The sequence below is a fragment of the Mesoplodon densirostris genome, chromosome 10, assembly GCF_025265405.1.
Source record: "Mesoplodon densirostris isolate mMesDen1 chromosome 10, mMesDen1 primary haplotype, whole genome shotgun sequence".
Classification (NCBI taxonomy): Eukaryota; Metazoa; Chordata; class Mammalia; order Artiodactyla; family Ziphiidae; genus Mesoplodon; species Mesoplodon densirostris.
The window spans coordinates 92,777,338-92,804,169 of record NC_082670.1 but is presented as its reverse complement, the minus strand read 5'-3'; the positions used below and the strand labels follow the sequence as shown (position 1 = coordinate 92,804,169).

General features: G+C 44.0%; 1 protein-coding gene across 2 annotated transcripts in view; it reads left to right on the top strand.

The window, feature by feature from the left end:
* PDZRN3 (PDZ domain containing ring finger 3) overlaps positions 1-26,832 on the top strand; it is a 252,345-nt gene that overhangs the window by 85,231 nt on the left and 140,282 nt on the right. The window contains exon 1 of one of the 2 annotated variants that reach the window (XM_060109657.1): positions 17,470-17,535. The exons of the other annotated variant lie outside the window; for it this stretch is intronic. The gene's annotated coding sequence lies outside the window, so the exon portion shown is untranslated. Of the gene's footprint in view, positions 1-17,469; positions 17,536-26,832 lie in introns of those variants that run through there. 2 annotated transcript variants of the gene reach the window in all.

The following is a 26,832-nucleotide window of genomic DNA, read 5'->3' as shown; positions in this document are numbered from 1 at the left end:
TCTGGCCTGCAGTGAATGTTCAGTAAGTATTAGCTAACTTGCCAGTTGGGAATGGCGAGATGATGAGATATTGTATCTTGCTCTTCTACAGTGAACATGTGTGGCTTTGACAGTTAGAAGAAAAATATTTTTAGAGTTTCTTAGTAGGGTTTTAAATCTATGTATAGCACAGGTGAGTCATTTAGATGACTGGAAAGCCATTTAGAACATATTTTCATGAGGTTAGGCAATACTTGTTGCTAACGTTCAACTCCCATTCCTCATTACCTCCATAAATGGAGTTAAAAGTTTCCCACAAGCTCCCAGAACCTGTTTCTCAAGAAGTTTTCGTGTACATTAGGATAAACTAGTTCATTCCCTTTATCACTTGTAATGGTACAGTCTGTTCGAAGAATCGGATACACAGTCATCTCAGTCGGTAATGTAATTGTTTCCAGAAAACAAATATAGCTTTTGTACCTCCTTAGAGTAACTTTTGTCAAATTGTAGTCTCCAATCGTTTATTATACTTTTGTGTTTTATCATTTAAAAAAAAAAATACCATATTTGCCCAAATACAGGACGATTCCCTCATTTCCCCAATGAGAAATTCAAAAACGTGTTTTGTTTTGGAAGGGGCCGACATCAATATATAAACTTTGATAGATGCAGATAAAGTAGTCAAATGTTAACTAATAATATAATTTTTTTTCTGCTGTACATATTTAGGGTTTGAGGTAAATCACATAAAAATAAAGTGCTAAATTAGAAACACTGCCTTTTTACTGTCGTATTTCATAAAAACAGTTTTATTAAAACTTCACTTGTTTAATCCAGCAGTTTTCCAGTGCACACCATACTTTTATTAGAGGCCCAGCGCTTCTTGTGTCATATATGTCACAGGAAGTTTCATCCGAGCCATAAATCCTCATGCATGCAGCCTTTCAACGTATTTTCCCATCATCCCATGAAAGTATATTTGTGCTTTCCACAATTAACCCCTTACTGATCGCTTTCAAGTTAATCTTTAAAAGTCTTCTTTCCAGTGGTGTCTGACACTTGGAATTATATAGATATATCCATCAGGAATAAATAATACGTCTCTGTCATTTTTTTTTTTTTGCGGTATGCGGGCCTCTCACTGTTGTGGCCTCTCCCGTTGCGGAGCACAGGCTCCGGACGCGCAGGCTCAGCGGCCATGGCTCACGGGCCCAGCCGCTCTGCGGCATGTGGGATCCTCCCGGACCGGGGCACGAACCCGGACCGGGGCACGAACCCGCGTCCCCTGCATTGGCAGGTGGACTCTCAACCACTGTGCCACCAGGGAAGCCCTCTGTCAATTTTTTCCCTTCGATTTCAGTTATCTTTTGCTGTGTGTCAAACCATCTCCAAGTTTGCTGTTAGAACAATGATTTATAATTCCTCATGATTCTTGAAATCAAGTGGGCTCTTCTTCCACTTGTCTCACTTGGGTTCACTCATGTGACAGCTGGGTCTAATATGTCTAAGATGGTCCCAACCATGTGTTTAGCTATTGGCGCTGGATATTGGTTGGGCCCCTCTCTCAAAGTAGGCTTTCCTGCTCCAGGAGGCTAATGTGGGCTCTTGGTATGTTTGACTTGGAGCATCAAAAGGGAAGAGTAGAAGTCAAGAGGTCCTTGAAACCTCACTCGGAAGTCACCCGGTGTCATCTCTCCTGCATGCCACTGGTCAGAATTAGTCCAAGGCCCAGCCCAGGTTTGAAGTGAGGAAATAGAGTCCCACCTCTTGGTGAAAGGAGAAGCAGAGAATTTGTGGCCATTTTTAACCCATCAGAACCCCATTTTTAACTGATTCCCTCCAGTGACTCCACAGACATCCCAAAGTTTCTTCCATTGAAAACGTTTCATGCTAACACAGCTTCCCTAAACGTTGTTTTGTGGTTCAAAACCAAGTAAGTAAGAGAATGACTTGTAATGTGAAAACCGATTTAAGGACCCAAATGTGAGGGGAATGCCTCCTCTGAGGAATAATCACCTTATGTTTTATTTCAGTAAATATGATAAAGTTAGTGACCCTGGGACAAACACAAGTCTGTTGTCAGCCTTGAAGAATGGGACAGATTTGGGGGAATGGTGGTGTTCCCATGGGGGCTGGGTGGGGGGGAAAAGCTGTATACGGTTGTTGTCAAAGTATGCAGGTATTTTATAAAAACAGCATTTCTTTGAGAATATGCTTTGTTACAAGGAAACAGTTTGGCCCTTTTGTGTCTTTGTGGAAGTAACAAGATAAGGAACTTTCGAGACATTGTAAGAAACATGCGGAGCCCTTCAGAGGAGTAGAACCATCACCACTACGGTTAGCAAACATCTCACGTGCATCTGTTGGGCTGCCATGAGGGCTTAATTACCAGGTCTTGGAGTTTGCCTTTACCTACATCATTGTATAAGATTAAAACCAGATGAAAAGTCAAATGTTCTGTGTGGGAGAAAAATGGATGCAAAACAAGGCTTGCAAAACCCTTAAGTGCTTTATATTGCTGAAGAGTAACTGCATTGTCTCACATAAGGAAAGAGCAGGAAGGTACTCTGAATGAGTGGTAGCATTGAGAAACCACAGAAGAAAGGGCGCGACATCATAAGTACACTTTTAAAATGCATTGTATGCAGTATAAAAGACAGACTGCAATTTTTGAATTATGTTTCCTATAAAAGTACATCAGGTAAATATGTGTAATTGGAGTCCCTGGAGTTCTGGCTACAGCTCATTGTGAAGACCTTCAGAAAACTAGATTGCCTCTCTTAGGAGTAGTATGTTGATTTGAGAAGTTCTTCTTTGCCAGTGAGACGAAGCACAGTACTTACAGAGAAGGAGACACCCCACACTGTGCCAGGAGTGTGTGTAATACGTGCATAATCTGTGCAAGGAAATTAAGAGTCTCTGCTTTTCATCCAGAAGCAATTAGAGGATGTCTTTTGTGGCCGCTGGAAAACAGATGCAAGACTCCTGGAAGTCTGAAGTGTTAAATGAAGGTGGAAAATGAAAGTGGGATGCATCTCTGCGAGTCCTAGATCTTCAGGTGACGGCCCAGGCCTGGGACAACTGAACACAGTTGATGCATTTTCATTTGTCAGCATGCCTCATGGATTCCGTGACCACGTTCCCTTGAGTCTTTTGGGAGCATCAGGAAGTCATTTTGGTCCAGAAGCCCCTGTTAGAACAGTGAATTGGGTGCTGATGTTGAACACAATTTAAAAGACAAAGTTTCTTTAAACCAATAGCCATCATTTAGGGACTGGAAGGGGGGGTCCTGTGTCTGGAATGCCACATGTGTTCTGCAGCTGCCCCTCTACTTAAATCCCCCATGGTGGCAGGTCTCTACACAAGGAGAACGTGAAAGAAAGGCCTCCTGTCATCTCTTAGAGAAGGTAGTAGTTGGGGCTTACTGGCCATCCTTTGACTCGTACTGTCCAGATTCTGTAGCGCTCTATAAAAGATGGAGAGTCGAGGACTTCCCTGGTGGTGCAGTAGTTGAGAGTCCACCTGCCGATGCAGGGGACACGGGTTCGTGCCCTGGTCTGGGAAGATCCCACATGCCGCGGAGCGGCTGGGCCCGTGAGCCATGGCCGCTGAGCCTGCGCGTCCGGAGCCTGTGCTCTGCAATGGGAGAGGCCACAACAGTGAGAGGCCCGCGTACCGCAAAAAAAAGGAAAGAAAAAAAAGATGGGGAGTTGAGACTATCACCTAGGGTTTGTTGGTGCCAAGTATCAACACATTTCCAAGTATTAGTTCAGCATTATAGGTTTAAGCCATCTGGCCAATTAAAGCAAATTTATCACTGTATTAGAGTAGATGACTGTTGGAACAAGTGACCCCAAAACTTCAGAGGCTCAGCACAATAAATATTTATTACGTATTCAAGTCAAGCGCCAGATGCAGTTTGGCAGGGGCTGGGGCCTCTGTTCTTCGCAGCAGTTTAGGAACCCAGCTTCTCCCATCTTGCAGCCCCACCTTCTGTAGGACTCCTGAATCTCTCCCCTTGGAAAGTGAGTGAGGAACCGGCAGGGGCGGTGAATCTGGGTCAGACTCAGAAGTGATGCTCATGGCTTCTGCTCACCTTCTGTTGGCCAGAACATGACCTCAGTTAACTGCAGGAGAGGCTGAAAGGCATAGTGAGCTGTGAGCATGGTCAGTGTCAGTGAGCCCTGGCAGCCTGGGCTCTGGCTCTGTGCTTGAGGACTCAAGGGGAGGGTAACTGCACCTTGGATTCTCAGATGTAGTCGCCAGTCTTAGCGCCAACAGTGGGGGGCTTCTCCAATGGTCCTGGGATGCTGTGCAATGAAAATGACTCTTGTCCTGTAGGAGAAATCCTCTGTCAGCATAAGATGTTTCCTGGAGCGATCAAGACCCCCATGTCCTCTACCTCTGCCACCCAGCAGAAGTAGGGCCACATGGCCGTATTCCCCTCTAGGTGCATCCCCTTTCTGGTCTCTGATGCAGTGGTTCCTGAGTGTGGAAAACATGTTTTCCTTGTGTAGAGACCTGCCATCGTGGGGGATTTAAGGACAGGGACAGCTGAAGAACATGTGTGGCATTCTAGACACAGACCCTCCTTCCAGTCTCTAAATTATGGATATTGGCTTAAAGAAACCTTTGTCTCTTAACATAAGTGCTGCTCAGTGCTCAGGATTAGAAGCAGCTGGAAATCTTTGCGAGGGCACAGAGGTTTCAGATGTGTCTGAGTATGTTTTCAGTGGGCATGGCCGATGATCCTGAATGACACATATCTGTCATGCTGGCAAACCACATTCTCGGAGTGTCCCCCCGGGCAGAAGTGATGCCTGGATTGTCCGAGCAGCTCTGGACCACCACACAGTTCACTTCCGGGGTCCCGTTTTGGGCACTTCTCCTCCATTTCCATCTGGGCACCCCAGCTTGCAGGCAAGCGGAAAGGACTCCAAGAGAATTTGATAGGGAGTGCTGAATCTTGAGATTTTATTAATCAGTCCGATTTAATGAAACTTTAAACATCTCTGGGGTACACACATGGTGCCTGCGAGTCATTAAATATAGTAAATGCTGTGACATCAGAAATGACTTATTGCGGAGTGCAGTGCCATAGACATTTTGTATTGGTTACCATGAGCAAAAGTGACCCAGAGAAAGAAATTACAGTACTTTCATGGATTTTTTTTAAAGTCAAATGAGCATCAAAGAAAACTTCTAGCTTTTATTTCTCAGTCACATGTATCAAATTGTGTGTATTTAAGGGAGTCTGTCTAGAGCATATCATTTTTCCTTTTATATTGATATTACATAATATATAATTATGGAGAAACCCCCAGTTCATATCCTTGTAAATTCTCCCTGTCCCCGCAGTTAAATCCTGAGCTGAGTTATTCCACAGCATAGCTGGAGTCTGCTTCGCTTGTTTGTGCTGTGTCCCACCCATGTGGGTGCACCATAAATACTGTTCTGTAATCACCTTCAAGGTGCACATTAGGTGTGAGGGCTACACCGTAGGTAACAACAGTAGACCGTCGAAGAAATGCAGATTATAAGCGTGCGGTTACTCCAGTTATGGACCAATAGGGAACCATCTGCCCATGTGAATTGTCAGGTGAAACTTTCACAAGATAATTTCTCCCCAGGAAGCCAGTTCTGTGGATGTATGTCTGTTTGCATTTCTTCCAAGGGCTTTTGCTTTCACTTCGAACGTATTTTAAGCATCAAGAGTAGGGTTGGGGACACGGATAGGTGGCCTTATGTTGGCCTTTGCCGTTACTGGGCGCTTGCGTTACCGATGCTCTGGTTAGTCTCCATTCCACGTAGAAAGAGGAAGCTTTGGTTACTGTTATGGCATGAAGGAGACCTTTTTCACATGTCTTAAGAAGGGATTGGAGTGTGAGGAAGTTAATTACTACCGTGAAGCCATTATCATTCTGCGCCGATTGAGCTCTGCTACAGTAACAGCTTTTGAAAATCTCAGCCATTTACAACAACAGGCGTCTATTTCTTGCTCTCGTGACGTAGTCCTCTCTGGTCAGCAGCAGCTCTCTTCCAGGTCCTCAGCCTTCCAGAACCCAGGCTGAAGGAGTGCCCCACTACCACCTGGGACGTTGCTGGTCTCAAGGGGGAAGGGAAGGACACGGTGCAGAGCCAGGTGATGGTCCTTAATCTCCTGCTCAGAAGGGCCACACTCCCTCCCAGTCCATTTCCCTGGTGAGTGACATGAGTGAGTCTGCCGTCACCAGGACAAGGAGGGGCAGCAAATACTCTGAGCAATGGTAGAGCCTGCTGCTCTCGGCGAGGCAAGATTGTTTTCCTCAGGGCTGCCCTTTGTCAGCTAGAAGGGTTCCATACTGGCCGATGGAGACTGAAGGACATGCTGTGGGGAGGGATAGACATGCACTGCTCGCTCTTTGCTGATCCTCCTTGCCGTAGAGTGACCAAGAATCCTTGGTGTTACAAGGTGTCGTCTGCAAGAAGTGAGGAGAAAAATAAGAAATATATGACAAGTGTGGCAAAATGGGAGCTTCCAGGGCTGCCCGGGCAAGGCCTAGGAGCCCCTGCTTTGAGGTTCACAGACTCCTTGTCAGTCTTCACCCATAATTTTTTTTTTTTTTTTTTTTTTTTGCGGTACGCGGGCCTCTCACTGCTGTGGCCTCTCCCATTGTGGAGCACAGGCTCCGGACGCGCAGGCTCAGCGGCCATGGCTCACGGGCCCAGCCGCTCCGTGGCATGTGGGATCTTCCCGGACCGGGGCACGAACCCATGTCCCCTGCATCGGCAGGCGGACTCTCAACCACGGCGCCACCAGGGAAGCCCACTGACCCATAATTTTCTGAGCCACCTGAGACCTGGTCATTGTCTCTCCTGGGTTCCCGTAAATATATTCCTCTCCAACAACATCCAATCTCATGAGGCCACTGGAATGAGTCTGTTCCCTTCACCAGTGCCCTTTTAAGAGCTAAAATAAAATTAGCACGTAAAAGATACGGTTAACTAGGCAGAATCCCCCTCCAAGGATCCAAAAAAGGAGAAAGGGATCTTGAAGGTCCACCAGAGACTTGGCTGAACTTGGAAGAATACGGCAGCCTGGCCAGTGGAATTGGCTTAGCAGCCCAGTAACCCAGGGGGTGGCCTTCACTGACCCACTGATTCAGGCACTGGTTCCTGTTTGTCAGGCATCGTTGTAGGTACTGAGACACACAGGAGACCTGCTTTTGAGGCACTTTTGAGGCACTACGTTCTAGTGGGCGTGATTGTTAATGAACTATCACTTGTGTATTACTTTATTTAATATATATATATATGTTTTGGGCTTCCCTGGTGGCGCAGTGGTTGAGAGTCCGCCTGCCGATGCAGGGGACACGGGTTCGTGCCCCGGTCCGGGAAGATCCCACATGCCGCGGAGCGGCTGGGCCCGTGAGCCATGGCCACTGGGCCTGCGCGTCCGGAGCCTGTGCTCCACAGTGGGAGAGGCCACAGCAGTGAGAGGCCTGTGTACCGCAAAAAAAAAAAAAATATATATATATATATATATATATGTTTTATTAAGTATGATACTGGGGACTCAACAGTGAACAAAAACAGGCCAAGGTCCGGCCCTCATAGACATGCCGTTCTCCTGGGGGCATAACTAAGATATAAACTATGAGTTGATAAACAAAATGTGAGGTGGTGCTGAGTGCTGTGATAAAGTGTGAAGGTAATGAGGTCGGGAGTTTGGGAGTGGAGGGTTGGCATTAAGTGTGCTCTTGGGTCAGGTTAGGCCTCGTGGAAGAGGCGACATGGAAACAGAAACCCGGAGGAGATGAAGGAGATATTGGCGAAGGATGTTCCAGAGGGAGGGAGTAGAAGGCGTGGCCTGGGGTGCCCAGCTGATTTCTTTGGTTGTCTCTCACCTGGGCTTCTCACGTTGTATAAGAAAGTTCTTTGTAAGAACTTCCCTCTTCTCCTACAGAGGTAGCCATGCCTTTCACAGAGAGCGGCGGTTCCTATGGACATTTAGTGGATACTTTGCTGTGTGGCACGTGTCACCTAGGCAGTTCCAGTAAGCCACTCCTGTTACATAAAGCATTCAGGAATGTAGCCGCATGCAATTCCAGGCTATTTTTTTAATAAAAAAATTGCCCTTTGAGTTTATAATATACTCACGGATCAATGTTTTCTCAATTTTTTTTTTTTTTTGCACTTGGGGTTGCAAATAGGTAGTGGATTGATACACGGTTAAACACTCTTGTAGTTGTGCAGCTCTATATAAATAACTGGAGGTTTGTTCTCAAAAATGGTTAGAGTGAGAGGGTGGAGGTGAAAGATTTGGGAGGAAGCTGTATCCTTCACAATCGCTCTATTGTCAAGTCAAATTAAGGCAAATACAAGTCGCAGCTGGCTTGTGCACTAATTTTGGATTCAGTTGCTTTTGCTTTAATTTTTGCCAAAAGTAAGCATTAAGGAATATGGAAACTTAAGTTCATGTAATTAGGAAAGAGAGCTGCATGAGGTTACTGGAATTTTTTTGTAAAAGACTTCATTTCTGATCCATTTGATGTTGAATGTTTTTTCTTTCTTTGATGTTGAAATAAGAAGATTAAAATCAACTTGTTAAATGTGAAACCTTGAGCTATAAGGAAGTGTCAGTGAGTAAAGGCTTCTAAAAATTTTTTTCTGGTTTGCCTTTTTAAAAATTATTATTGTTGTTGTTGCTATTGTTATTATTAAGAGTGATTTCACTTGCAAATCTAGTTAGGGGCCAGGTTTCTGACCTCCTCTGGCCAGAAACACACCAGCCAGCAGTCATCACGCTGTAGGGCTGAATCATAAATTTGAAACGTGGTCAGATACACTGTTACTTGTCCCTATTTAGGTGACCGCGTTAAACCACTGACCCCCAACCAGCAGGCTTGGTACTGTATACCCAACAAATAACATAGACATCCGTATGCCACCTCAGCTGTTTCCCCAGGGCACAGTAAACCCCTCCTGCAAGGTCTGCTTTATTCTACTATTGTTTCTAGGTGGATCCTGTGGGTCAGTGGGAAGTAGGTAGGGTTTAAAGTCATACAGACTCAAGTTCGCACCCTGCCCCGGCCTGACTATCAAAACTTAGACAAGGTCTGAACTTTCCTAAGCATCTTTGTTTATCTCTTCAACCTGGGTAACGATATTACAGTCAGTTTGTAATGAGGTTCCAAATGAGGTGACTCACGGAAAGCAGTTAGCATGGTGCCTGGCACATGGTAGGTGCTCATTATTTGTTGGTCCTTTGCAAATACTGTCGAGATGGAAATGATTACTCAGGTTGCCTGACCTTTAGGGGGACTCACCTCCATAACTGGCAGGCTGTAGGTTGGATGTGGCTAAAAGAAGTATTTGGCTTATTGACCACTGTGTTTAAAAATGTTTGGAATTTGTTGCCAACATTTAAAAATCCAGAGATTTTTACAGAGACGTCTGGGTGTCTGGCTTTATTTGAAAATTGAGACTGTCTGAAAACATTGTATCTGCCCCACTCTTCCATTCAAGGCCAGCAACCAGCAGGAGCTGAGGGGTGGTGGCTTCACGCAGGGAGAATGTGTGCACCGAGCTCCTTTCTCTCCTTCTTGAGCAATGGTAGAGCCTTGCCTGCTCTCTGAGGGTACCTCAGCTGTTACCAACACCCAGTCTAGACATTAAGCTGACTGGATTCACTGAGCCAGCATGTATATTTTCTCTGTATGGCATTGAGAAGTTTGGAGGCTACATATGGGCCTTGAGATGTGTTTGGCTCTAGCAAGGAAAGCTAACCCCTTGTACACCCCTGACTGAAGAAGAGGGGTGCCTCCTTCCAGGGAGGCTATCTGTTTGATTGACAATGCAGCTTTGTCCTCAACTAAAAAACGGCATTCGGGGAGGGGGTTGGGACACTGGGTCAGGCAAGAAGATCAGCCCGTACAGTCATCCACTGAGTGGGGGCAGGAATAGATACACATCCGAGTCATTCTCAGTATAACAAAGGCAGACATGGTAATGACAGAGATTATGAATGGGGGAACATTGTAGTAGTACCATGAATAGAATAGGGCATAAAGCTTACAATGGAGAAATCAAGAGAAAAGGCAGGATTTAGTTGTTCCAAAACAAACAGGATAATTCATTACCAAACATATTTTGGGACAGAATCAGCACTCTTGATTGAGTAAAGACAATTAAAAATTATAGTCCAGTAATAAAATTTTGCATTTCCCTGACTTGTTTCTCTTCAAAGCTATATCCCTTATCTGGTCTTCATCACAACCTGCTAAAGTTTTCACAGTACGGTGACAAAAGTGGTGTCAGTCGATACACTGGTCCAGTCAATGAATTCATGACATTTCTTCCTTAAAATTCCAAAGTTTTGATTGATTACATTTTGAGGTGTATAAGAAATTATTATAAATCAAAGATATCCATGATTTTCTCCCCGAGAAATAAATTTAAGACTTCTGGCTTAAATTTACTTTAAAAAGTGACATTTAATCTATATTTTTCTCACTACAATTTAATGGTCTACATGCTGCTTTAAATGACAGCTACAGTTTTGTAGGCCATTTGGTTCTTGTATTAGACCCAGATTTGGCATAACCTGGTATAGCAAGACTTTTTACGAGATCACTTTGACGATTATTTTGATTTCTTCCTTAATTCTCAAGGAACTAAGAATTACCTTGGTTTTCATAAAAACATGACTATGTTGGCATTGATCTTGAGGTTATTGATTCTTAATAACTAGTTCTCAATTATAGCATCCATTTCTCTGAAGGATTTTGTAGGGAACCAGTAAATAATCATGTTTTTGTCATTTGGTAGAGGTCTTATGTAACCACTTAATTTTTATTGCGCTAGTATTAAGTTGTAAAAAGTGTCTACACTGTGCCCAGTAAAAGAACCAGACCTCTCTAGACATCTCTGTGGTCATTGTTCCAGCATTTCCAAGCTCACTTCAGGCTGGTAGGGTGTATGGTTGGATAGAACCACTGCAGTGAGGTCAAACTTTGACCCCCAGAGTGTAAAGAGATTCTGTGTTCTGTGGCTTTGCATTAGGCTTTCATGGTGGTTATCAGACGTTTAAGGAATTATGCTTAAGTGAAAGGGTGAGAAGTGAAATCACGCTAATAATGATGATGATGATGTCGACAGCTAACGCTTACAGAGCTTATGTGCCAGGCCTTGGTGTAAGGGCTTGCTGTGCATGAATTCATTTCATTTTCACACCAGTCCTATGAGGAGGGTATTATTACTCTCCCCTGTTTACATATAGGGAGCCTGAGGCACAGACAGATGAAATGACTTGCCCAGTTTAGAGCATCTAGCGAAGTGGCAGGATTAGGCAACCCAGCCTGGTTGATGTTCTGAACTCCTGTGTCTGGAGAAAACAAACACACAAAGAGAAACATTTATTTTCACCTGTTGATTAATTCACTCCGGCCTGAGCAGTTCCTGAGGCAGCATGGCAGTTCTGATGTTGTGCTGTCAGGAAATGAATGAAAACGTTTTCCAGGAGTGCACTGAATACTACCAGCTTGATGAAACTCTTCTTAAAGTGTATTACTTTACTCTCCTGCTGTCTTAACGGATAGTGGCTATAATGCAAATCTTTTCCAACGGCCGTGACTCTGCCGGCAGAACAGAGAGGGGTCACTGCATCAGGTGCTTTTCTTTTACTCTTTAGAGCCCCAAACTATACTTGGGAGTTCACACATCTACAACTTTATGTTTTGTGGTTTTTTCCGGTCTTCTCCGTACCGTTAGATTTTGAGTACAAATCTCCCCCCTCCACTTCCTCTCTCTTTCTGCTTCTCGTTTTTAATGGGATATAGACAGGAAGGCAGACCAGTTGGCTTGTGAAAAGAGGGATGTGATCACCAGAAAGCAGCCCAGGTTCCGTAAGGAAAGTCAGGACCAGGCCCCATTTATTTCATTTCATTTCTTGCTTTTTTTCCTTTTCGCTTTTCTCCCTTTTCTTCTTTCCCTCTTTTTTTTTCTTTCCTTTTTTTAAAATTGAGAATTAATGAGTAAGACTATCACGATGATATAGTTAGACCTAGGCATCTTTAGAAAAGAAAGGTTTCTTATTTTCCCAGCCAACACCCTGCCATCCCCTTGGGGACAGGCTCTGTCATACCGTTTCTGTATCTTCCTTTTCCACGTCCCATCCCTAAAGCCCCCTTGCTTATTCACAAGTTGCTTTGCAGAGGACGGACAGCATTTGGTGGCTTGCACTGGAAATGGACGGTCTGAGCTGTATTGGGTGAGGTGAGGGGCGACGGGCACCAGAGGTGGCATTGCAGACGAGCAGGGGTGTGAGATAACAGGGCGGGTGGGGACTGAGTGTAGTGAACAGCACCCAACGGAGACCGCAGGCCACCTGTCTGCGTCCCCGACTAGGGATGGGTCTGTGCCCTGGCCTCCGTTCAGTTTTGTCTTCATGTCTTGGGTGAGCGCTTTGATCTGCCAGTGGCGAGGGCCAGTGGCGAGGGCCAGAGGCGACCATCAGAGCCCTTCCAAGGTCTCTGCCTTACAGGTCCTGAACAAGGAGTCAGAGCTCCCAGCAGCCCTTCAGGTCACGTGTGTAAGGTTTTTTAAGTCCTCATGTAGTAAGATAATAAATGAGGCCCAGTTTAGGTAGAAAGTCTCTGTGTATAATTCATTCCAGCAGAGGTGCTTAATTTGTGTTTGCACTCATGGACCCCAGGTCCAAATCCTCATTCCGCAGCCCTCATTCTAGCCATGGGGACATAAAACAAAACAAAAAGCTCTTATATTTTTTTAAGTGTGTATTATTCTTGCTAGAGCTCTTTTAGTGAACATAGGTTGGTCAGAAAGTTTTCTCTCCCTTTGGGTTAGCTATTTCTTTCTTACAAGGTTTTAAAGCAATTCCTATCAGCTGTTTGTTTCAAAAAGGTTCTTGAGACTAAAAATATCCACTTTTCCTCATGGCCATCCCTCTTCCTCTCTATTCCAAAAGGCATTGATGACCTCAGTGTCAGATTGTGTGCAAGACGTACAGTCCTTTTACGGTCCCCAGTCCCATGCGAAATCCTCATTCTGTTTCATGCTATTTCACTAGTCTGTGAACATGGCTTCCTTTTGTTACTTTCTGCTGTTTGTTTTGGTCCCCACTACATGGCCCTCTTATGCTGTGAATAAAATTAAGGCTGCAGCCAGAAATAGAGTGAGGAATGGCATTGAAGGTTTAAGTCAGCAGAGTTTGGAATCATCCACATTACTTCACGATTATGTGTGAAAGACGGGCAGCTTTCTGAGTGATCTGAGTCCTTCCTGCATCTCTGCCCCTCCTTGGAGTAATGTCGGGGCCACGTTATCCTGTCTGACTTTAACAAGAGCTCTCCTGCGTATTGCATTTACCTAATCTTATTGATAATTGCTTGCTGCTTGCCATGCTGGCCATTATTCCAATTGAAATGCTTTTCCCTCCAGCAGTAGTCTGCAAACTCCTTAGCAAGCTTCCCTGACGTTCAGAAGGGAGGTCATTCAGTTTCACCTTCTGAACACACTGGATAGAAAGCAGGACTGGGTGTTTGAAGAATTAACCAGCAGGTTTTAAAACCTGCTGCTAAAGAATACCCGCTGCTTAGGCAAGTCTAGGCCAGGAGGGATCCAAGGCAACCAACCACAGCCGTAATGAGTGGTCTTGCCCGCGGTCTCTTTAGTCTGTGGTGGGTGGCCCTTGACCCCAGAGCCCACTGCCCTTTGACCTTGACCTTCAAAGCTCTGAGTCAGCATGAGTGATTTGTCTAGGTCAGTTGTGTGCAGACATAAGCCTGTGGACGCTGCCTGCAAGGATGGCTCACGAATGGAGCTTGACCCCTCTGCTCATCGTGGGAGAAGAGTTGTCTGTTGTTTGTATTTTGCCCAACCCAGGTATACGGGGGTTTATTTCCGTCATTGGGTTTTTAGGTCAAGTGGTCTTTTTGTGTGGTCTGGGACATGACATGAACCATGATTATTTAGGATTCTCCTTGTCTTTCTTGTACCAGTGCTGAGTCTCCATTAACTAGAGTTCTGGTTAAAAAAAAAAAAAAAAAATCCTTCTAATATTAGGAGTGGGCAGATTCTTTAAATAGATCAAAGAAAGACAGCCACTTTCCCTGAAACAACTTTATTCATGAGTCAAAGAATTCTAAGGATATCTCAGAATGTATGATTTTTTTTTATGCCCCAGATTTGAATTTTTGATTCTTCTTATTTTATGTTAAGAGAGCTTAGAAACTCTTAGGAAGAATAGCCCAACCTCATATGGTATCTATTGCAAATTCAAGGACCTCAGCATTTTAGCCGCCCTGTTCTTTGAAAGCACAATAGCTATTTCTGATGGTTTCTCAACATTGAATTAATGAGATCTAGGATAAAGTGTAACTTATGGCCTTAAAAATCATTTCCCAGTTCACATCCTATGGGAAGGAGAAGGAATTGAGTAGCAGGTGCTACTTTGCTCACTTTGAGCACCTGATTAATGCCAGACCCTATGCAAGGGCTTCTCCATATATTATCTCCTTTCATCTTTATTATCCCCATTTCACAGAAGGTAAAAACTGAGGCTCAAAGGGTTTGTAGGACCGGACAGGAGAGCATCCACATCACACCATTTTTGTAATCAAATAAACATTGTTTCATGAGTATAGATTGGTTCTTACTAGGTTTATTGTGTATGTACTTTGTTTCTGACCACCCCTGCCCACTACAGGTGGATGTGAAACCCTCTCAGGAGAAACGCAGTGGAGATAATGTCCTCAGTTTATGCTGGTGGGGCTGGGGCTCAGGAGATAGAAGTTTCCAGAGTGCTGTGAGACTTTGAGAAAGGCATTGCTAATCTTTGTAGTCCCTTATTTGTGGAGTGGATGTAGAAATACTTCATGGATTGTTGTGAGAATACTCTGATATAATTATATTAAAGTGTATCAATTTAGTAGGTATTTATGCTGCACCTTTCAGCATGAGAGCTGTACTTGGCACTAGGTATACAGTGGCAAATAATAATAGTGCTCATTTATGAAGTACTTATTATGTGCCAGGGGTCATTTTAAGTGCTTTACTTGCATCATCACATTGGATTTTAACCATGGAAAACAGGCAGTAGGTACTCTTAACCCTACCTCCTCGTAAGAGGAAGAAATCATTGCCCAGAGAGGTTAAGTAACTTGCTGAGGTCACACAGCTAGGGCATGGTGGAGTTGGGATTGGAACCCAACAGTCCACATCTAAAACCTGCATTTTAACCATGACATTATGATGTCTGTGCTCTACTGGCCTAGAGGGTCTCTGCCCTCAGGAAGCTCAGAGTCCAGTAGATAAAGGATGAAAATAAGCAAACATAATGACAGCACGCTGCACTAAGCGCTATGAAGGGAATAAACAGGATGACCCAAGTGAGAGGGGCGAATCTGGGAGGGCCTCTCAGAGGGGGTGATGTTTAAGCTGAGCTCTAGAAATAAATTGCAGTTAGCCAAGTGACAAGTGGGGAGCAGAGGGATTCAATGGGGGCGGGACATCACCCTGAAGTCTAGAGGTGGGAAAAATCTGGATACGAGGGACTCACATAGAGTAGCTGCTCAAAATGAGTGACCAAGGTTATTGGTAAAGACTACTCTGAGCTTAAAATCTCTTCACAATCAGTTGAGTAAAGATTCTGCAGCTGCCTCTGTGGCTTTAGTGTTTTCTCTGTTTTATTACATACGTTCAATTGTATGAACATGAAAGAGATTCAGCCTTTTCATGAACGCCTATAACTGACCACATTGCACCACGCCTCCCCACTCCCAAATGTGGGAAAACAGAAGGAAGGAGAAGTTTTGAAGTTCTGCTTCCAAATATTTCCTTAGTGGTCTTTTATGGGGCTTGGTTCCTTAGAACCTGACATGTGTTCATAAAACATGATGTTCCTCTGCCTTTATATACATTCTTTTTCTTAAAAAAAAAAAAGATTTAACAGAGTCATAACTCTGAGCAAGGAAGCCCTCAAAAGAGCATCGCAATTGTAAATGCTGGAATATGCTATGCATAAAATTAATGAATGCTAATTTATTTGCTCTGCTTTTAGCGGAGCAACGTCACGCAGACCACCAGAAAGGTTTCACGAAGAAACCTTCCGTGCCTACCCATACCTTTCGAATCTGCCACAGGAGGCAACATTTCTTTAAAAAACATTATTGAAATCACATATCTTTTGTCCCTCTCTGGTACATTTCACCTCCCGAGACACGCTGGCTACTTTCCCAAAATGTAAACTAGGATTATGTTCACTTTGAATTTGCATGCCTGGGTAACAGTGTCACTAACCTTTGCTATTCCTTTATAAATCGAAATTAATTAAACTAGAGCTTGCCAGTGAAAACATACCCTTCTAAATTCAGATTTTGGTTCTGTAGCCCTGTTCAGGAAAAAAAAAAAAATCCCTTTTATTAGAAATTGCTGATCTCACATCAAAGCAACAAGAGAAGACCAAGTTCTCTTTCATTTTTAATAAAGAGGTTTTCTGATCCCCAAGGGCACACCTGACCACACTGCAGCCAGCACTGGCAGCCTGTGATGAGTGGCCCATGGAGGTCACAGCCTACTTTCGGAGGTCATGGCTTTTTCAGAACTTGGTGTGTTTAGAGGGGCTAATTTGTTAATCAGAGAACACTTGAAATCTCCATGTGATTTCTTTTAGGCTACTGGCAGTAATACGCATCACTGAAGTTTTTAAGCCTTTTTTTAAAGACGGATTTTGAAGATCTGTAGGAGAAAGGAGTTCTGTATTATAAGAAGGAAAAATATGTACATACTTCTACTTTTACTTAAATTTCCATTTTTTTTAGGTCTCCCAGCTTCACTGTTTTCTAGTCGCCAAAAATTTTGATACATTTGCATCCTTGACTATAAGAAGGGATGGTGGTATCTAGCCCTGTCTTCTTTTTGCAGTATTTTATACTAAACTAAAAATCAGCCCTTCTAGTCCAAAAATGTTTCCCAGACTCCCAGAATAAAAGTGTCTGGTGGGGCTTCCCTGGTGGCGCAGTGGTTGAGTCCGCCTGCCGATGCAGGGGACATGGATTCGTGTCCCGGTCCGGGAAGATCCCACATGCCGCGGAGCGGCTGGGCCCGTGAGCCATGGTTGCTGAGCCTGCGCGTCCGGAGCCTGTGCTCCGGAACGGGAGAGGCCACAGCAGTGAGAGGCCTGTGTACCGCAAAAAAAAAAAAAAAAAAAAAGTCTGGTGAACAGAAAGGTTCCAGTGAAGGGTAAGCGTGCCCTCTGGTATCTGCCTGAAAGATATAGTCCACAATACTGAAACTATTCCGTCCTGGGTTTTAAGTCCAATGAATTGACTCACAGGCTCCAAACTCCTTTTACAGAACACGTTGGATCCTTTGCCAGGATCTCAGTGAATGTGTTCCTTACTTGTTCATTTCCTGCTGCTTTTTGAAAAGCCTCCTACTTCCTTTCTGCCAGTTGCATTTGCTCACTCCTAAATGAAAGCAGCTTCAAGAAAGCACTGGCCAACATCTGAGCAATGGGAGGGCTGTGTTGTCCCGCTGTGTAATCCTGAGATTGAGGTTTGTTTTAAGCCCTTCCATCCCTGTCGTTATGCCACCAGATTTCTCTTTGGACCTTTAACCAACTGTTCTGTTGCTGTGGTCTTATTTTTCACTGATTTGAAGTGTTACAATTCATATTCTTTCATTACATTCTTTTGTACATGTCAGTAAAACACTGTTTTTCTGCAGAGAATCACTACTTGTCTCAGTTGCTGTTTGATATTTTATATTTGTGCATGTGTATATATATATGTGTGTATATATGCATATCTTTATGCATGCATATGTATCCATATATATGCACACGTACATATAGCTTTTGTAATTCATAACTACTTAAACAGTTTTAAGGTTTATTCTAAGGGTTTTTTTTGTTTGAAGTCTATCATTTCATGTCTAAATAATGAGAATTCTCTCTTTCAAATATCTCTTGCCTTTTATTGCTTTTTTCTTGTCGTATTTCATTGGCTAGAGCATCTTGCTCTATCACAAGAATCTAAGTTTTCATATAGACACCCATGGTTGAGGTTTGAGTGAATTCATAGTTAGCAGCTAGGTCCTAGAGTAGCAATTCATATTATGATCATTAAACATAAAAACTGCAGTCTGATATGAATAATTCATGTCAGAGACACATATCAAAGAGCACATTTTCCACAAAGTGAAGCATTCCTCCAAAGACAACAAGGAAAAGTATTATAGTTCTTTTTATCAAATGTTAGATACCAGGTTAACAGGTAAAGATACACTGCGTTATTTGATTCTTCGAACAACTACCTGAGTAGAGGTCTTATCTTTGTGTCTATTTTACTGCTGAGAAGACTGAGGTTTAGAAAGTAAGTAACCTGTTAAACATTACCATAGCATACTGATTAAATGCATGCCCTTCTGAGTCCAGAGCCTGCTGCCCTGCACTACTAAGATGTTTTGATGTTCATGCCTCATGTTCAAATGTCTTTTGTTTTCATGCCAGTGACTGGAAAGTCTCAAAGTGAAAGGAACTCTACTTGTCAGAAAGTTCATATTCTGATGAATTTATTATGTTTATCTCCTCATTTAGTGTTGCTGGATATCAGGGGTCAGCAAATTTTTCCGATAAAGGGCCAGGGAATAAATATTGTAGGCTTTTGGGACTGTGCCATTTCTGTAGCAACTACCCAGCAATACTGAAATAGCCCCAAAGCAGCCGTTGACATTACCAAATGGGTATGGCTGTGGTTCCAATAAAATTTTATTGATGGACACAGAAATTTCAATTTCATATAATTTCATACATCACACACAAAATATTTTTTTCCAATCATTTAAAAGCTTGAAACCTTTATAAAAACTGCACATGGGCCAGAGTTGGCTTACAGGCTGAGTTTGTCAACCCTACTTTACACACTTAAGTCTTAGAACTTCAGATAAATGAAGAGGTATACATGCGACCAACCCTTGTGCAAATCATTCTTCCCGTCACATTTATTTAACAAATGTTTTTGAGGGTCGACTGCTGCATGGCAGCTACGCCTTGGGCAGTAAGGATACAGAGATGAGTAAGGTGATCTTTGTTTCCAAGGAGTTTACAGTCTAGTTGGAGAGAGGGGTGAGGTAGCAGGGTGGAAGTGGTAGAAACTTCTGCATGAACAGTGGCCACGCAACATGAAAAATACTTCAGACCTAAAGCAGATTTGCATGTGATCATTGATTCCAGCAAGCTCCTGGTGAATGGTGGGCTTTCTAGAGTCCCGGACCCTCTAGAACTGCCCTACATTCCCCCTCAGTGTCTTGTAGGAGGTGCAAAGTCTTTTCAGAGAGACACGCATGTTTTTAGGTCACGCGATGGAGTTCCTGATTCCACACTGCCGTGCTAGAGACCATTCAGAGACCGCAGAGCGGTGAGCGAACCCAGCGACTTTTTAATCCAGTGCCATCTGCCAGCTCACCTCTCCCAGATGCACATTGTGATGCTCTGAAGCTTGGCGAATCTTCCCTCTGCTGATTCTAGCTCCTCAGAAATGAGAAATATAATGGGGAATGGGGGGCGGCTGTGCTTGAGGTCCAGAAGCGTGAAGTCTTCCTTGAGGCTGAGCAGGGGTGAGGGGGCTTGATGGGGTTGCAGGCACACTGACCACAGAAGGATGCTCCCTGAGGACAAAGTCCATTGGCAACGCTGCCCCGTGCTTGTCTCCTTCTTTGTCTTCTTGCTGACACGTCTCTCTAGAACTAAGTTCTTGACTCTTCCCTACCAAGGGTTCTTTTTTTTTTTTTTGCGGTACACGGGCCTCTCACTGTTGTGGCCTCTCCCGTTGCAGAGCACAGGCTCCAGACGCACAGGCTCAGAGGCCATGGGTCACGGGCCCAGCCACTCCACGGCATGTGGGATCCTCCCAGACCGGGGCACGAACCCGTGTCCCCTGCATCGGCAGGCGGACTCTCAACCACTGCGCCACCAGGGAAGCCCTACCAAGGGTTCTTTGGTTGTGTTCCTGCTGGCTTTTTCCAGTCCCTTAAATTCCAAGCTAGGTGCAACAGACATCTTCACCAGCCTGTTCTGCTTAAAGGTAGAGGTTCTCCAGGGCTCGGTCCCCAGCAGAGATTTTCCAGTGTTTACGTACTCCCTCCAAGTCATTTTCTCTGTGCTTGTAATTTCAATACTATCCAGGTGCTGATGGCTTTCAGACCAGTATCCCCAGCTAGACCTGCACCCTGGCTTCTGGCTTCAGGCTTCTTCAAACTGCCTGCCTAGTAGCTCATGTCTTCCTCACCAAGACCAGCTTGCCTCTTCTCAGCCTCCATTCCCCACCCCTACCCCCCACCCCCACCCCTCTCTCTCTCTCTCTCTCTCTCTCTCTCCCCCTCCCCCTCCCTCCCTCCTTCTCCCTCTCTTTCCCTCTCCCTCTGTCCACCTCTCCCCACCCCCCAACTCTCTCCTCCTATCTCTCAACCCTTGGTTTCTCTCTCTCTCCCTCCCTCCCTCTCTCTCTCTCTCTCTCCCCACCCCTCCCTGCTCTCTCTCTCTTTGTGTTTGTGTCTCTCTCTGTGCTAAATTAACCTGAAGTCTTCCTTTGTCTTTCCCCTGTCCCTCTGCTTATCTAGACCCAAGTATCCTGTAGTCTGATTATGAGGTTTGGCTATAAGGACAACTTGAATTCCATTTAAGATGTCTTCACTTTAGTTCACTCTTAATGCAGCTCATAAACAACCCCAAGGATATACATGGGACAGAGTGGCTGGATGTAGTTCCTCCTTGCCCCTCTCCTAGATAACCCCAGTGCCAGCAGTACCTTTTCACAGACAAATCTGATCATGTCTTCCCTCTGTTAAAATCCTTCTGTGAGTTTCCCGCTGTTTTAAGGACTGCCAGGTATAGTATGCAGGTTTTGCACTGCACAACCCTGGGAGGCACCATTCTTCTCATCCTAGCTGCGTGAATAGCATCTCCTTCAGTTGTACAGTGTACAGCCTGTACTCCTGTACATAGCAGCTCTGGCTCACAGGCTCCGGCAGCATCTGTCCTTGAACTCCAGCCCTACCGTATCCCATACAACTCTCTCCCTGAGACCCAACCCCGGAGTTTCTGATTCTGTAGGCCTGGGGTCAGGCCTGAAAGTCTATTTCTTTCACGTTCCTAGGTCATGTGATGCTGCTGGTCCGGGACCACACTTGGGGAACCACTGATACAGATATAGCTTGACATAATGTGAAACTTCTTCTATTGTAACACTGCTCACTTAGGGCTCCTGGGACATGCCTGGGCGGGGGCTACCTAATTCAGTTTTGTAAGAGCTAGAGGTATCTCCATTTTATAAAATCAAATTAAATGATGACGTTTACCTATTTTCATATTAATATTGAACTGTGCAAGCAGCACAGGACCACATTCTTCTTGAGAATTTTGGAAACATTACAGATCAGTCTAAAGTCCCTTGGACTGCCCCTTGTCTCTGCTCCAGCTGTTTCTTATCATCCCTTCTTTCTGCCCCCCCTGCTCTATGCTCAGGGAACCCTCTCAGCAGTTCCAGTGCTCCCTGGCTCCTAGGTAGGTTTGGCCATGGGGAGGTCTGCAGGATATCAGAGTGAGGAAGGAAAATGGGGCTGGGGACTCATTCCTCACCCTCCCACTGCGAGGTTATGTCAGGCTGGCTACAGCTATGGAGGGAAGCACCCCGCATCTCTCAAGGAACGTTGTATAGGACATGCTCTCCTTTGGTTCTTGTGGTCCTCTGATACCTACTTTGCAAGTCAGCCTGATTTGTCTTAAGTATGGCATCCTTTTCCTATTGGGAACCTCACTACAGAGGTATACCTCACTTTTTTTTTTTTTTTTTTTTTTTTTTTTTGCGGTACACGGACCTCTCACTGCTGCGGCCTCTCCCATTGCAGAGCACAGTCTCCGGACGCGCAGGCTCAGCGGCCATGGCTCACGGGCCCAGCCGCTCCGCAGCATGTGGGATCTTCCCGGACCGGGACACGAACCCGCGTCCCCTGCATCAGCAGGCGGACTCTCAACCACTGCGCCACCAGGGAAGCCCACTGTTTTTTTTTTAATTGTCTTAAAATATACATAGCGTAACATGTTCCATCTTAGCCATTTTTAAGTGTGCAATTCAGTGGCATTAAGTACATTTCACATTGTTGTACAACTATCACCAGTGTCCATTTCCAGAACGTTTTCATCATCCCAGATGGAAACTCTACTCATTAAACAACAATTCTCAATCTCCCTGCTCCCCAGCCCCAGGCAACCACCATTCTACTTTCTGTCTCTGTGGATTTGACTACTTTAGGCAGCTTACAGAAGTGGAATCATACAGTGTTTGTCCTTTTCTGTCTGGCTTATTTCACTTAGCATAATGTCCTCAAGCTTCATCCATGTTGTAGGACAGGTCACAATTTTCTTCTTTTTTAAGGCTGAATAATATTCCATTGTACGTATATACCACATTTTGTTTATCCATTCACCCACCAGTGGACACTTGGTTTGCTTCCACCTTTTGGCTATTGTGAATAATGCTCCTATAACATGGATCTACTAACATCTTTTCAAGACTCTGCTTTCAATTCTTTTGGGTATATAGCCAGAAGTGGAATGGCCAGATCATATGGCAATTCTAGTTTTAATATTTTGAGAATCCACTATGCTGTTTTTATCTTCTGTTGCTTTGACCTGAAAAGCTCACTCTTATAGTTGCTCTATCTATATGGTATCCCACATCAAAGAAACTTATTTTAGTCATGTCTGTGAGGTCAACTGCTTTTGTCTTAACCCATTTATCATTTTGATGCTGGCAGATATTTTGGTCCACAGAAAGTTTTAGCAAAGTACATTGCAGAAACTTTACATCATCTTGCTGGTGAAATATGAAGCCAGTTTTCAAAGCAGTTGTGTAAATTACAGATACGGATTCAATTATATGGCATACTGAGTATTTTGATTGCCATGGCTACAGATTCTACAAATATTCTGTTTCCTCCCTGTCGTTTCGGAAGTATCCTCTTGTATACACCTCAGTGGTCCAGCCTCCAACCTTTTAAAGAGTCGCTCAGCATCCTTTTGGACCTAAACCTAGCTGTGATATTAAGTTTGGGGGTTTCTGCTTGTTTATCTAATACCTATTTTTCTATAACTAAATTTTAGGTGCTTGTAGGAATAGCATGCTATGCCATGGTCAAGTTGAGAGTTCTTTTCATGTAGGAAGAAGACCTATTTGGAAAAATCTTTGGTATACCAGGATTATACATTTTAAAGAAACTGTCATTTGTTTGGAATTGTATTTTACCTTTCCCAAAAGTTAGTCACAAGTGAATTATTTTACATAATAATAGCAAATAACATTAATTTAGTACTTACCATGGCCCGAGCACTTAGCAATTAGACCCAGCTATCTGGTCTTATTATTACTTTCATAATCCTGAAAGATAGTTGAAGTATCCTCATTTACTAGACAAGGAAATTGAGACTCAGAGAGGTAACCTAAGTTACCCAAAGTCACAGAGCTAGTAAACAGAGGTTACAGAACTTAAACCCTGGTCTTTCCGCTGCATCCACGATTTCTCTCCTTCTACGTGTACCACCTGTGATAGGACACACACACTTACACACACACCCCTCCCCTCAGATATCTGGAGTGCTTCCACACCTCCTTTGTGGTAGCCAATGAATACTCTCACCAAATATTAAATAAGTCCTTTGTATTTTTTCCATGGGGTGGGATTGGAGGAACCAGGATTAATGGAAGATCCACCTGAACTCCAGCACGGTCGTGGCAACCGCTCCGCTCAGCAATTTGAACTCGGCTTTCTATTGTTTGCCTTGACCTAAGAGAATCCTCAAAGTCTATAGGCAAATGAACAGAACCAGCAGCAGATCAAGACCATAAATGGATTTTTTAGTGCTGTGCTCCGGAAGGTTTGGGCAGGTGTCCAGAACTCTTTGTACTGTAACAAGTGTAGATCTCTTTCTGGAGTGTTTGTTGTAAATGTCAGAATTCTAGGATAATTTTGGCCAGGCTTGGTTTTACATTTTTCATGGGTACCTATTTATAGGTCTGAATCTAAATCTGGTTTTTTTTACTCAGTCTACCCAGAAGCCATAAAGAAGAAGATGGGTAATTTGTATAAAACTTAGAACTGACATATGGTGGCAGAAATAGAATAAAAAATAATCTGGCAAGAGCAGACAAAGGGCTGATTTCCTGCTTTCCTAATGTGCTCCTACATGTCTGTAGGAAGAAGACAAACTATTCGATAGAAAAGTGAGCCAATAGTGCCTTCAGTACATGTATGAAAAGGTACAACTTCATTCATAATCAAGACAATGCAAAACGAAGATGTAACTGTCCAGGAATAGGCAACATTGATGAGTGTGTTGACATAAGCACCCTCATAAACTGTTGGTGGGAGTATAAATTGGTGCAGCTTTTGTCAATATCTATTAAAATGTGCATTCTGACTGGCTCTTAAATTCATGTACATATATGAAAAGGTACTCAACCTCATTCATAATCAAGAAAATGCAAAACAAAGATGTAACTGTCCAGTAATATGCAACATTGATGAGTGTGTTGACATAAGCACCCTCATAAACTGTTGGTGGGAGTATAAATTGGTGCAGCTTTTGTCAATATCTATTAAAATGTGCATTCTGACTGGCTCTTAAATTCCATTATAAGGCATCTACACTCTGGATAAAGTCACAAAGAGTGTGCCAGGATTTGTGCATGCGTGCACATACACAAGACACACACACACACACACACACAGGCAGTGATGCTATTTGTAACATTATGCAATGGAAAACCAACACCACAACAAAATAGCTGTTCCTCCCAAAGTAGAAACAAGCTGAATGTTAAGTTAATGACAATCACTATTAAAAATAGAGGGCCTCCCTGGTGGCGCAGTGGTTGAGAGTCCGCCTGCCGATGCAGGGGATACGGGTTCGTGCCCCGGTCTGGGAGGATCCCATATGCCGCGGAGCGGCTGGGCCCGTGAGCCATGGCCGCTGGGCCTGCGCATCCGGAGCCTGTGCTCCGCAACGGGAGAGGCCACAACAGTGAGAGGCCCGCATACCGCAAAAAAAAAAAAAAAAAAAATAGAATGAAATAGATCTGAAAGTACTCAGTTGGACAGATTTTTGAGCTTCATTATCAATTGAAATAGCAAGTACTTGTGTAAATCATTTCTTAAAATGATACCTATATACTGCCACAGTCATCCCTGGGTATCCCCAGAGGGATTGGTTCCAGGAACAACCCCCCCGCCCCGCCACCCTTGGACACCAAAATCCACAGATACTCAAGCCCCTTATGTAGGTGGCCTGGTACAGTAAATCCAGTCGTCCCTTTGTGTCCACAGATAGAAATTTCATGGTAGGAAATCCACGACTGGTAGAATCTGCAGTTGTGAAACCAGTGGATATGGAGGTCTGGCTATTTGTACGTATATGCTTTTACCTGGAAGGATACCCAGGAAATGGTTGCCAGTGGTTAAAGTTTTGGGACTGCTGTTTTAGGGGTGTATATAAGCTTTTGTTTTTCCTTTTTACATTTTATACTTTGTGGGGAAAGAAGTGTTCCCCAGTGCAGTCTATTTATTGAAAAATTTTAAATTTGATTGAAATGCATTTGAGAATGGTTCTAGCAGTTATGACCACATTTAGCTTTAAGTCTTGATCTAATCTATGCAATACAATTGTCCAGAGTTCTTCACTGGGGAGGGAAAGATACAGGGTTATCTATTTGGGGGCTGAGAGCTGTTTTCCAGAGTTGACTATGATCTGGATAGATCCTGGGCTCTGCTTTTCTGTGGAAATCCATCTTTTTTAAAAGTCTTGGGTGGAGTTACATTGGAAACAGAATGTGCGGGTGAGGTCATTTCCTTATAGGAACTTTCCTGGGGTGGGAGGAAAGCACATTTGGTTCTAGGCTGTATGCAGGGCTGATTTTTGGTGGAAAGGGAGGCTCACTAGATTATCTGGTCAGAAAAGAACACCTAAACTGTTGTATCTTTGGAGCCCTTCTGTGCCAGACTGCTAGTGAGCATGTAAGGGTAAACTCTTTTTTTGAGGGGTTGATTTTTCATGTTGGGAAACATGTGAGGGGATTTCACTTTACAGTCTGATACACCAGATGTAAATTGGCTTCCACTGCTTTCTCACTTTGTCATCTAGCAGCTTGTTTCCTTATCTGTAAAATGGATTTGTGAAGGATAACTGGCTTACAGAGCTGCTAAGCATTAAATGGGATGATGTAGGTGAAAATCTGCACGTGGGAGCACATGACAGGCCATTGTTGGTACCTGTCATTACTGTTGAACCACAGCTTTACAACCTTAACTCACGAGTTGGTGCAGTTCTGCCTAAACTAGGTCAGATAGGTCATTCGCCTGGGATTCGAACAGTTCGTTAATTGGGTTGCAGAACCAGCAGAGGATCAGAACTCATAATGGTTGGCTAGTCACCTGATGTGAAGTGCAAAATAGGCAAGATCCATACCTGTTGGTGGAAATTTCTCAGGTCAGAGACTTAACTGGAAGTGAAGGGATGCAAGTGTATTTGTGTATTCATGGCCCTCATAGCCCAAATCAAGACCAGAGAATTTGCCCAGATAAAAAGACCTTAGTAAACTCCTAGGTACCACCCCACCTTCTCCCCTGCCACTCCAGTCTTCCAGCCTCCCCGCTTTTGTCATATCTTCTTTCAACCAAAATCTTCAAGGGACCACTATTTCATTGTTATACACATACACAGATACTCATTATAGTCCATTTGCCTAAATCAACCACTTGGCTAAGGCCTGCCCCGAGGAAGAGTAGTTTAGGGTCATCCCA